We start from the raw sequence: 9,224 nt of genomic DNA on the forward strand, positions 1-9,224 counted from the left end.
CCGCGCAGTGCGATATTTGCCTAATTAATTTAGCTCGGTTAATCGTGAGGTTCAATTAACTTGAAACTCACAGTGGATTCCTTCTAAGACATAGTATCATTTAGGCTATGGGCTAGAATTATAGAAACGTATCTCATATAGATCCGCGAGATATGGATAGTGGTTAAATACCACTTTTCTACTGCTCAAACCCGTACTACAGGCCTGTTATTACGCCAATGGGCGTTGACGGCGCGTGCATATTTGCTAATTAATTACGGTGTAATCGTTGCGCGTCAATTAACTTGAAACTCACAAGTGATTACTTCTAAGAACATGCTATCATTATTGCATGGTCAAAATTCTAGAAACGTATCTCATATAGATCGCGAGATTTGATGTGTGCGGGGGGAGGGGGAGGGTGGGGGTTAACAGCTGTATACAATGCGCCCCGTACAGACAGTAGAGGCGGGCGCGGGCAGGAGGTTCGGAGTCGGGTGCCGCCATATTGATCGGTAGGAAAGTGTATTTGCGCCCAAAACTGTATATGAGCGATGTATAAAAATAAATAAACTATAAACAAACTACATGCAAATAAACCTGAGTCTACCTAGCTGAACCTGATGTCAGCAATACAAAATGCAGGTCCCAAATATAGAAGCAAAGCTGAACATGCTATTTGCTCATTTACACTGTACATAGCTAATCTATATACATGTAATACGTATGTACACAAGTACTCGCCTATAGTATGTGGCAGTATAGTTGCTCATGCCAGCCATACATAAAACCTTCTTTGTAAATTTAATGATTTAATTTAAATTTTAATGCATTTCACTGACCACAACTCTCACACATTTTCATAGGTACAGTGTAGCCCCGTTATAACGCGATGGTTGGGGTCCATAAAATGGCATCGCGAAAAAAGCGGGATCGCACTAAATCGAGGTTATATACGTGGCTATATAAGAGCAAAAAAGGGGGTCCAACGACTCGTCACATTATATCAGAATTCACGTTAAATCGGGGCACCTAAAATCGGGGTTCCACTGTACAATTTACATTCATAAAACATGGAATGTACTGTTGTTTATAACTGTTACAAATATGGTTTGTGTCTTTTATATCAAATGATATTTACACAACTTTGTGAATATTGAAATACTAGGCGAGTATATAATTATACTGTATACACAATTAGATCAACTCCACACGAAACAATCAAACATGCAAGAACAAAAAGGAATATGAGGGCAAACAACTTCATTTAAAACTTTGGTATACAAAGCATAGTCAAGCCAGCTTAATTTATGGTATATAATATAAAGTTATTTTTAATTTTTAATTTATCCACTGACATCTATCTGAATTATTGCCCATATGTACAGTCCTATGTACAAACGAATCTCCCTTCTCCCACAGTGTCATACCTTCTAATCTACACACTATCTCTCCTTGTACATGTTTGTTCAGCTAGAGCTGCTATAATCATAATGTAACAAGATTCAACGAGGTTGCCCATGACAGAGGCAATGTAGGCAGGAAGCATCGCTACAGCAAAAGCACCTCCTGCAACAATAATCGATGTCCGTGTCAATAAATAGACTTGCTGTGACAACGGTACAGGCGTCTTTAAATTCAATTTACAGTAAAACCTGTAAGCAAGGGCCACTCAAACTGGAAGCCCTCACCCCTAAGTATCCTTAATAGAAAGATGTCTATTCTATACAGGTGTTGCCCTGATCACAGGGTTCACCGTTGGTATACCAACTGCAGTGATTATTTTCCATGTGAATTTATCTGTTCAAGGTATGCCAACTTCCCAAATTGGTACTTAGAAACTTCACAAGAATATAAAAAAAAATTATGGTAAAAACTCACATCTTCATCTTCCTCGCTTTCAGATTCTTTGTATTCATCTTTGAGCCTGTTGCCGTGTGATCTCAACGACTGCTGAAACAGGACATGTTCAGCAAAATAATAGCCAGCAGAGCTGGAGTTTCACAGGCACCTTGGATGAGAAAGGGATGTAAGCTCCACCCCAGACGCAGCTTACAGTACTTAGCTGGATGTGTTCAGACAGCTCACTGGGAAGCCAACTGACGGTGGTGTTTTCATGTATCAAAATTCAATAACTACCCAAATCACTGAGAATGGCGTGTTCATAGGGACACTTTTATAACAGCTTATTCCACCCACCAAGAGCTGTTCCTATATGACACATTTTTAACACCCTACCCCACCCACCGAGAGCTGTTCCTATATGACACATTTTTAACACCCTACCCCACCCACCGAGAGTTTCGCTACGTCCTCCCTCCTCCTCCTTCCTCTTCTCCTCTCCTCCCTCCCTCCCTATTCCTACTCCTCCTCCTCCTCCTCCTCCATCACTCCTCTCGATGTATAATGTATATAAATCACAAGCCGGACTTCTTTCTCAGATAACAGTAAATACCTAAGGCTTACCTCCTCTTCATATTTCTAAGTTAAGTTATGTTAATCCTTTCCAATTAACTTAAAACTCACATGTTGATCCTTCTAAACATTATCATTATCATGGTAGGAATATAGAACGTATCTGCATATAGATCATGCGAATAATGAAATTTAAAAACACTTTCTACCCCACCTTGCTAACCCTACTAGCAGGTCCCTGTGATACTGCGGCCAAATTGGCTTTACCGGGTCTCTCATATTGCTATTAATTATTAATCTGGGTTGTCAAAATGAACTTGGAAACTGGCACAGTGATACTCTAAGACCATGTATCATATCGATGCAAAAGTCTAGAAAATCGTATCTCATATAATCGGCGAGATATGATGATGTGCGGGGAGGGGATGGGGTAAACAGATGTATACAATGTCGCCCCCGGACAAGGACAGTGAGACGCGGGCCGGGCAGTAGTTCGAGTCGGTGCCCGTCCATATGATCGTAGGAAAGATTGCGTCCCCAAAACTGTATATGAGCAGTGAATAAAGAATAAATAAACATAAACAAAAACATGCAAATAACCTGAGAGTCTAGCCTAGCTGAACCTGATGTCAGCCAATACAAAATCCAGGTCCAAATATAGAAGCAGAAGCTTGAAATGCTATTTGCTCGATTTACACTGTACATAGCTAAATCTATAATAACATTAATACGATAGTTACACAATACTCGCCTTTATTAAAAAAAAAGAAGTATGTGGCAGTATAGCTCATAGCCAGCCAACATAAAAACCTTCTTTGAAATTTAATGGATTAATTTAAATTAATGCATTTCACTGACCACAACTCTCACACATTTTCATAAAGTACAGCGTTAGCCCCTAAAACGCGATGTGGGGTCCCAAAAAATGGCATCGGCGAAAAAACGTCGGAATCGCACTAATCCGAGTTTATAATACGTGGCTATATAAGAGCAAATAAAGGGGTCCGAACATCTCTGTCACATTATACAAATTCACGTAAATCGCGCACCGTAAAATCGGGTCCACTGTACAATTTACATTCATAAAACGATGGAATTACTGTTGTTTAATAAACTGTTACACATATGGTTGTCTTTATAATCACAGATAATTACACAAACTTTGTGAAATATGAAATACTAGCAGATATAAATATACTTAAGTACACAATAGATCAACGTCCACACGAAACAATCAACATCGCAAGAACAAAAAGGAATATAGGCAAACAACTTCACTAAAACTTTGTAAAAGTACAAAGCATGAGTCAAGCCCACTTAATTGTATGGTAAAATAATATTATTTTAATTTTTATGATCAATGACATCTAATCTGAAATTATGCCCAATGTACAGCCTAGTACAAGCGAAATCGTCCCTTCCCAGCATGCGATAGAACCTTCTAATCTACCACACTAAACTCTCCTTACACATGTTTGTTCAGGCAGGCTAGAGCGCGATAAATCATAATTAACAAGATCAATCGAGTTGCCGCATCGACAGAATGCAATGAGGCAGGAACAATCGTACAGCAAAGCCTCCCTGCAACAATAACGATGTCCGTGCAATATAATAGACTTCTTGTGACGAACGGTACATGGCGCTTAAAATTCATTTACAGTAAAAACCGTAAGCAAGCGCGGACAAGTCAAAAATGGAGAGCCCTCACCCCTAATTATCCTAATAGAAAGAGTTCTATTCGCTATACAGTTTTGCCCTACACATGTTACACCGTTGGTATGACCAACTGTCAGGATTATTCCATGTGAATTATCTTTCAAGGTAATGCCAACTTCCGCAAATGTGACTTAAGAAACTCACAAAAATATAAAAAAAATATGTAAAAAACCAAGATCTCACTTCCTCGCTTTCAGATCTTTGTATTCATCTTGAGCATAGGTTGCCGTGTGATCCAACGACTCTGAAGACAGGACATAGTTCAGCAAAAATAAAGCAGCAAGCTGAGTTCACAGCACCTGGATAAGATAAGGGCATGTAAGCTCCCACCCCGCCAACCAGCTTACAAGTAACTTAGCGGATGTGTCAACAGCCACGGAAGCCCAACTGACGGTGTGTTCATGTATCAAAATCAATAACTACGCAAATCACTGGATAATGGCGTTCATAGGACACTGTTTATAAACAGCTATCACGCCTACACAAAGAGCTTTTCCTATATGACACATTTTGTAACACCGCTAACCCCACCCAGCCAGAGCTGTTCCTATATACACATTTTAACACCCCCTATACCCCACCCCACCGAGAGCTTTCCTAATTACCATTTTAACACCCTAACCCACCCAGTCCGGCAGCAACCCGGCGAGAGCTGTTCCAAAACTGCATCATTTTTAACTACCCTGCCACCTCACCGAGACGCTGTTGCGATATGACGCATTAACACCCACCCAAGCGCCACCAGAGATTTCCTGTATGAAACATTGCATTTGAACACACCCTAACCCCATGCCGAGACTGTTCCTAGTATGACGACACTTTTAAACGTACACATCGAACCCACCGAGAGCTTTTCCTATATGAAACATATTTAACAGACATCCCACAACCGAGGCCGCGTACCGAACCGACAGGGAGCGACCCCTGCTGACACGAGGATGCTTCGGCGCCCCCCATGCTTGGCGTCCCTGCCGCAGACATCGCGTGCAGCCTCACGCCGGCCGCCACCCGGGGGAGCAGTAGCTGTCAGCGTGTGCTGTCCTTGGCGTGCAGCCTGCGCAGATCGACGTCTAGCGCGAGGCCCCAACAACTGACTCTGTCGCTCTCATACTACAAAAATCGTGGTCGAGGACAGAGAACGGGGCTGACGAGACCCGTGCAACGAGACAGCACGATCACGTGGGCCAAAACACCGAGGTGGACGAAGGGCGACAGAAATGATGAGCTCACAGTGTGAAACGGAATTAAGAGTCACAATGGACTGAATGATGAGTCCACAAGATGTGTGGACGGAATATGAGTCACAATGTGGACGAATGATGAGTCACAATGGAGACGAAATATGAAGTTCACGAATGAACAACCTATGATCAGAATGTGAGACATGACAAGGGAATCACGTTGAGAACGAGGGAACGATGGATTTCAGATTAAACAACCTCAAACTACAAATTAACCATATAAGGAAACAAAACATAACAAATAAGACAATAACTAAAAAGATAACTAAATATAAACCTAAACCCACATTTAATCATATAAAACAATATAACAATAAGAAGAGCACGGAACCATTAACATAAAGATAACTAAATATAACCTCAACTACATAACCATATAAAAAACAATATAACCATTAAGAGCACGTAACCAATCGTCCATATCGAGTGAACACTCACGCAGATGTGTAGGACTGGATGACTCATGCGCAATCAAGTGACACTAGGATGCTGACTGATGCCGCTATGTCTCGGATTATGTACGATCAATCAGACTCAATTGTTCTCACGTCGACATCTCTGCTGTGTGATGCCCAACCTCTAGACGCGCACCCCGCACGTGGTTTCCCTGTCCGTCGCATCACGATTTTCAGTCTGTCCCAGTGATCTAGTACAATCTCCCACCTATCGCTGTCTCTAGCGGGACTCCGCGCCTGTTCACGAGTTTCGGCCGGAGAAGCGTTTTTCAAGCGCCGACAGCCGCGTTTCCGCCTCCGTGCAAACCCAGTGTGAAGGTGCGCATCACCATGCAAACCAGGTGTGAAATCATTGCATTAACACCAACACCAGCTGTGACGCATCTCCCACACAACCCGCGCCACAATGACCAGGATGGCGCGTCTCGATCCAGCTCGCTGCCGCAGCTGCACCCGGCGAGTTCCTTTGGCCGGCCCAACCAGAGTGCGAAAGGCAAGCCCCCCTCGCCTCGGCTCCCGGCGGCGTACGACTGGATCCATCCTCCGCTTCTCCCCCGCCGCAGCGGCGCGCCGGCTCCGCGTCGCTCACGCGTGGATGTCGCTCTGGCGACCATGGCGACCAAGGGCCTTGCGCCCGCTCGGTAGGACTGGACTCTGCTGCTTTGTCGCTTCCTGCCCGGCCTGACAAAGAACTCCGACGGCGGCCTGCGTGATCGCTGCGGCGATCAGACCCGGTTCTCCTCTGTTCCTGCACACGAGCTCCGCCCATGTAAGGGTTTTTCGCGTAGTTTAGCGTGCGATTATGACGAAAATCTCTCAATAACAGTAACGAGCACAAAACCTCACGACCTTCTGATAAAAGTACCGACACGACCCATGAACTTCTGATAAATGTACCGACACAACTCACGACTTCTGATGTAAGCGCGGGACTTTTTTTCCCGAACCTAGCGGCCTCACAATGTACAGAAACCCATGTCCGACCTCTGTGTAGAAATAATACAGGTATCGTGCTTGCGACTCGCGGTAAAATTTGAGGCATCAATCCAGAACTTCTAATAAATACCCGCAGAATCCAGACCTGCATCCATACCCTGCCAGTAGCGAATTCTTGACGAGACATTTAGCTCTCTCTGAGCTGCAGTCATTCCTTCAACGATTCCTCGCGACACCATCTACTGGACTGACGTGCGGATGACGACGATGACGTGGCGTCGCCAGACACAGTAGAACTTGAGAGCCGCTCTGCGCAGCTTGGTAGAAACATTGGTGGCGGGGATATTGCGTGGATGTGCATGAGGGGTCACGACGATTCGTGGACGATCACAGACAGGATCGTAGGCCGTCAGGATGCGCTGAGTCACAACGTGCAAGTACAAAGAGAAAGACTCTGATTCACGGAAAACTGAGTGGCTGGCGATTTGAGACAACCGAGGCACGGACATCGGATTCGGCTGAAAAAAAGCGCAACACCTTGATGTCGGTGAAAGTGAATCGCCGAGATTTGACCGGTTGAAAACGGAGGCGTGCGCATCCTGATTCCGTACAAAACGAAAAAGAGAGATGTGATTGGCTAAAACGAGGCGCGATGCTCCGACGTCGTCGTCAGGAACCGACACTCGGATATCTGATTCCGAAAATAGAGAGGGACGGGGGCACGACTTGCCGAAACCTAAAGGCGGACACCTAATGGGGTGATAACCGAAGGGCGGAGCTCCGACTGTGGCAGGAACAGAGGAGAACGGTCCGATCGCCCGCGCGCGAATCAACGCAGGCGCCGCGTGGAGATTCTTTGTCAGCTCGGCAGGAAGCGCAAAAGCAGCAGAGTCTGTCACGCGAGGCGGGCCCGCAAGGCCCTGGTCGCGCCATGGCGCCGAGCGACACTCCACGGTGAAGCGACGCGGGAGGCGCCGCAGCGGCGGCGGGGAGAGAAGGCGGAGTCGTCACGCGCCGGGAGCCGAGGCGAGGGCGGGCTTGCCCTTCCGCACTCTGGCGCGGCCAAAAGGAAACTCGCGCTGCCGCCTGCAGGCGCGAGGCGGCATCGAGACGCGGTCATGTCGGGGTCTGATGATGGGCAGATGCCGTCACAGCTGGTTGTTGCGTGTTAATGGCAATGATATCACCACCTGGTTTGCATGGTGATGCGAACCATCACCACTGGGTTTTGCACGGAGGGGAAATCCGCGCTGTCGCGCTCGCAAAGAACGCTCTCGCCGCGAAATCGTGCAACAGGCAGCGAGGCGTCCCCGCTAGCAGACAGCGAAGTGGGAGATTGATACGATCACGGGACAGAGCAGGAAACATCGTGTGCGACGGACAGGAAACCAGTGCGGGGCTGCCGTCTAGAGGTGGGGCATCACCCAGCAGAGATGTCAGACGGAGAAAATTGCGCGTCTGATTGTCGACATAATCGAGACATAAGCCGGCATCGTCAGCATCTCGTGTCACTTGATGGCGATGAGCATCCCAGTCCTCACACATCTGTGAGTGTGCAACCTCGAATATGGACGATGGTTACGTGCTCTTAATGGTTATATTGTTTTTTATATGGTTAAATGTAGTTGAGGTTATAATTTAGTATCTTTATGTATGTTCGCGTGCTTTTAATTGTTATATTGTTTCTTATATGATTAAAGTGGTTTAGGTTATATTTAGTTATCTTTTTAAGGTTACATGCTCTAATTGTTATGTTGTTTCTAATATGGTTAATTGTAGTTGAGGTTGCTCTTAATCATGAAATTCCATCGATTCCCTGTCTCAGCCACGTGATTCCTTGTCCTGTCTCACATTCTGACTCATAGTTTGTCTCACATTGTGACTCATCATTTCGTCTCTCACAATTGTGACTTCATCATTCCGTCCCCATTGTTGACTCATCATTCGTCCCTCACATTGTGACTCATCATTCCGTCCCACATGTGACTCTTCATTCCGTCTCAACACTGTGACTCATCATTCTGTCCGCCTCGTCCCACCTCGGTGTTTGGCCCGTGAGTCGTGCTGTCTCGTTGCACGGTTCGCACCCGTCTCTGTCCTCGACCACCGACTCTGTAGATGAGAGCGACAGGTCAGGGTGTGGGAGCTCGCCGCTAGACCGTCGATCTGCGGCAGGCTGCACGCAGCGACAGCCAGCAACGCTGACAGCTACTGCTCCGCACGGGGCGGCCCGTGCGTGAGGCGCACGCGCGATGTTGCGGCAGGGACGCGCAGCAGGGGGCGCCGAAGCATCTCGTGTCAGCGAGGGTTCGCTGTCGGATCAGGTACGAAGCCTCGGTTGTGGGATAGTCTGTTAAATTGTCTCATATAGGAACAGCTCTCGTGGGTGCGATGTACGGTTAAAAGGTGTCATATAGGAACAGCTCTCGTTGGTGGGTTAGGGGTTCTCAAAATGCAAAAATGCTGTCATACAGGAACATAC

Source organism: Priapulus caudatus, unplaced genomic scaffold (genome assembly GCF_000485595.1).
Source record: "Priapulus caudatus unplaced genomic scaffold, Priapulus_caudatus-5.0.1 Scaffold1427, whole genome shotgun sequence".
Classification (NCBI taxonomy): domain Eukaryota; kingdom Metazoa; phylum Priapulida; class Priapulimorpha; order Priapulimorphida; family Priapulidae; genus Priapulus; species Priapulus caudatus.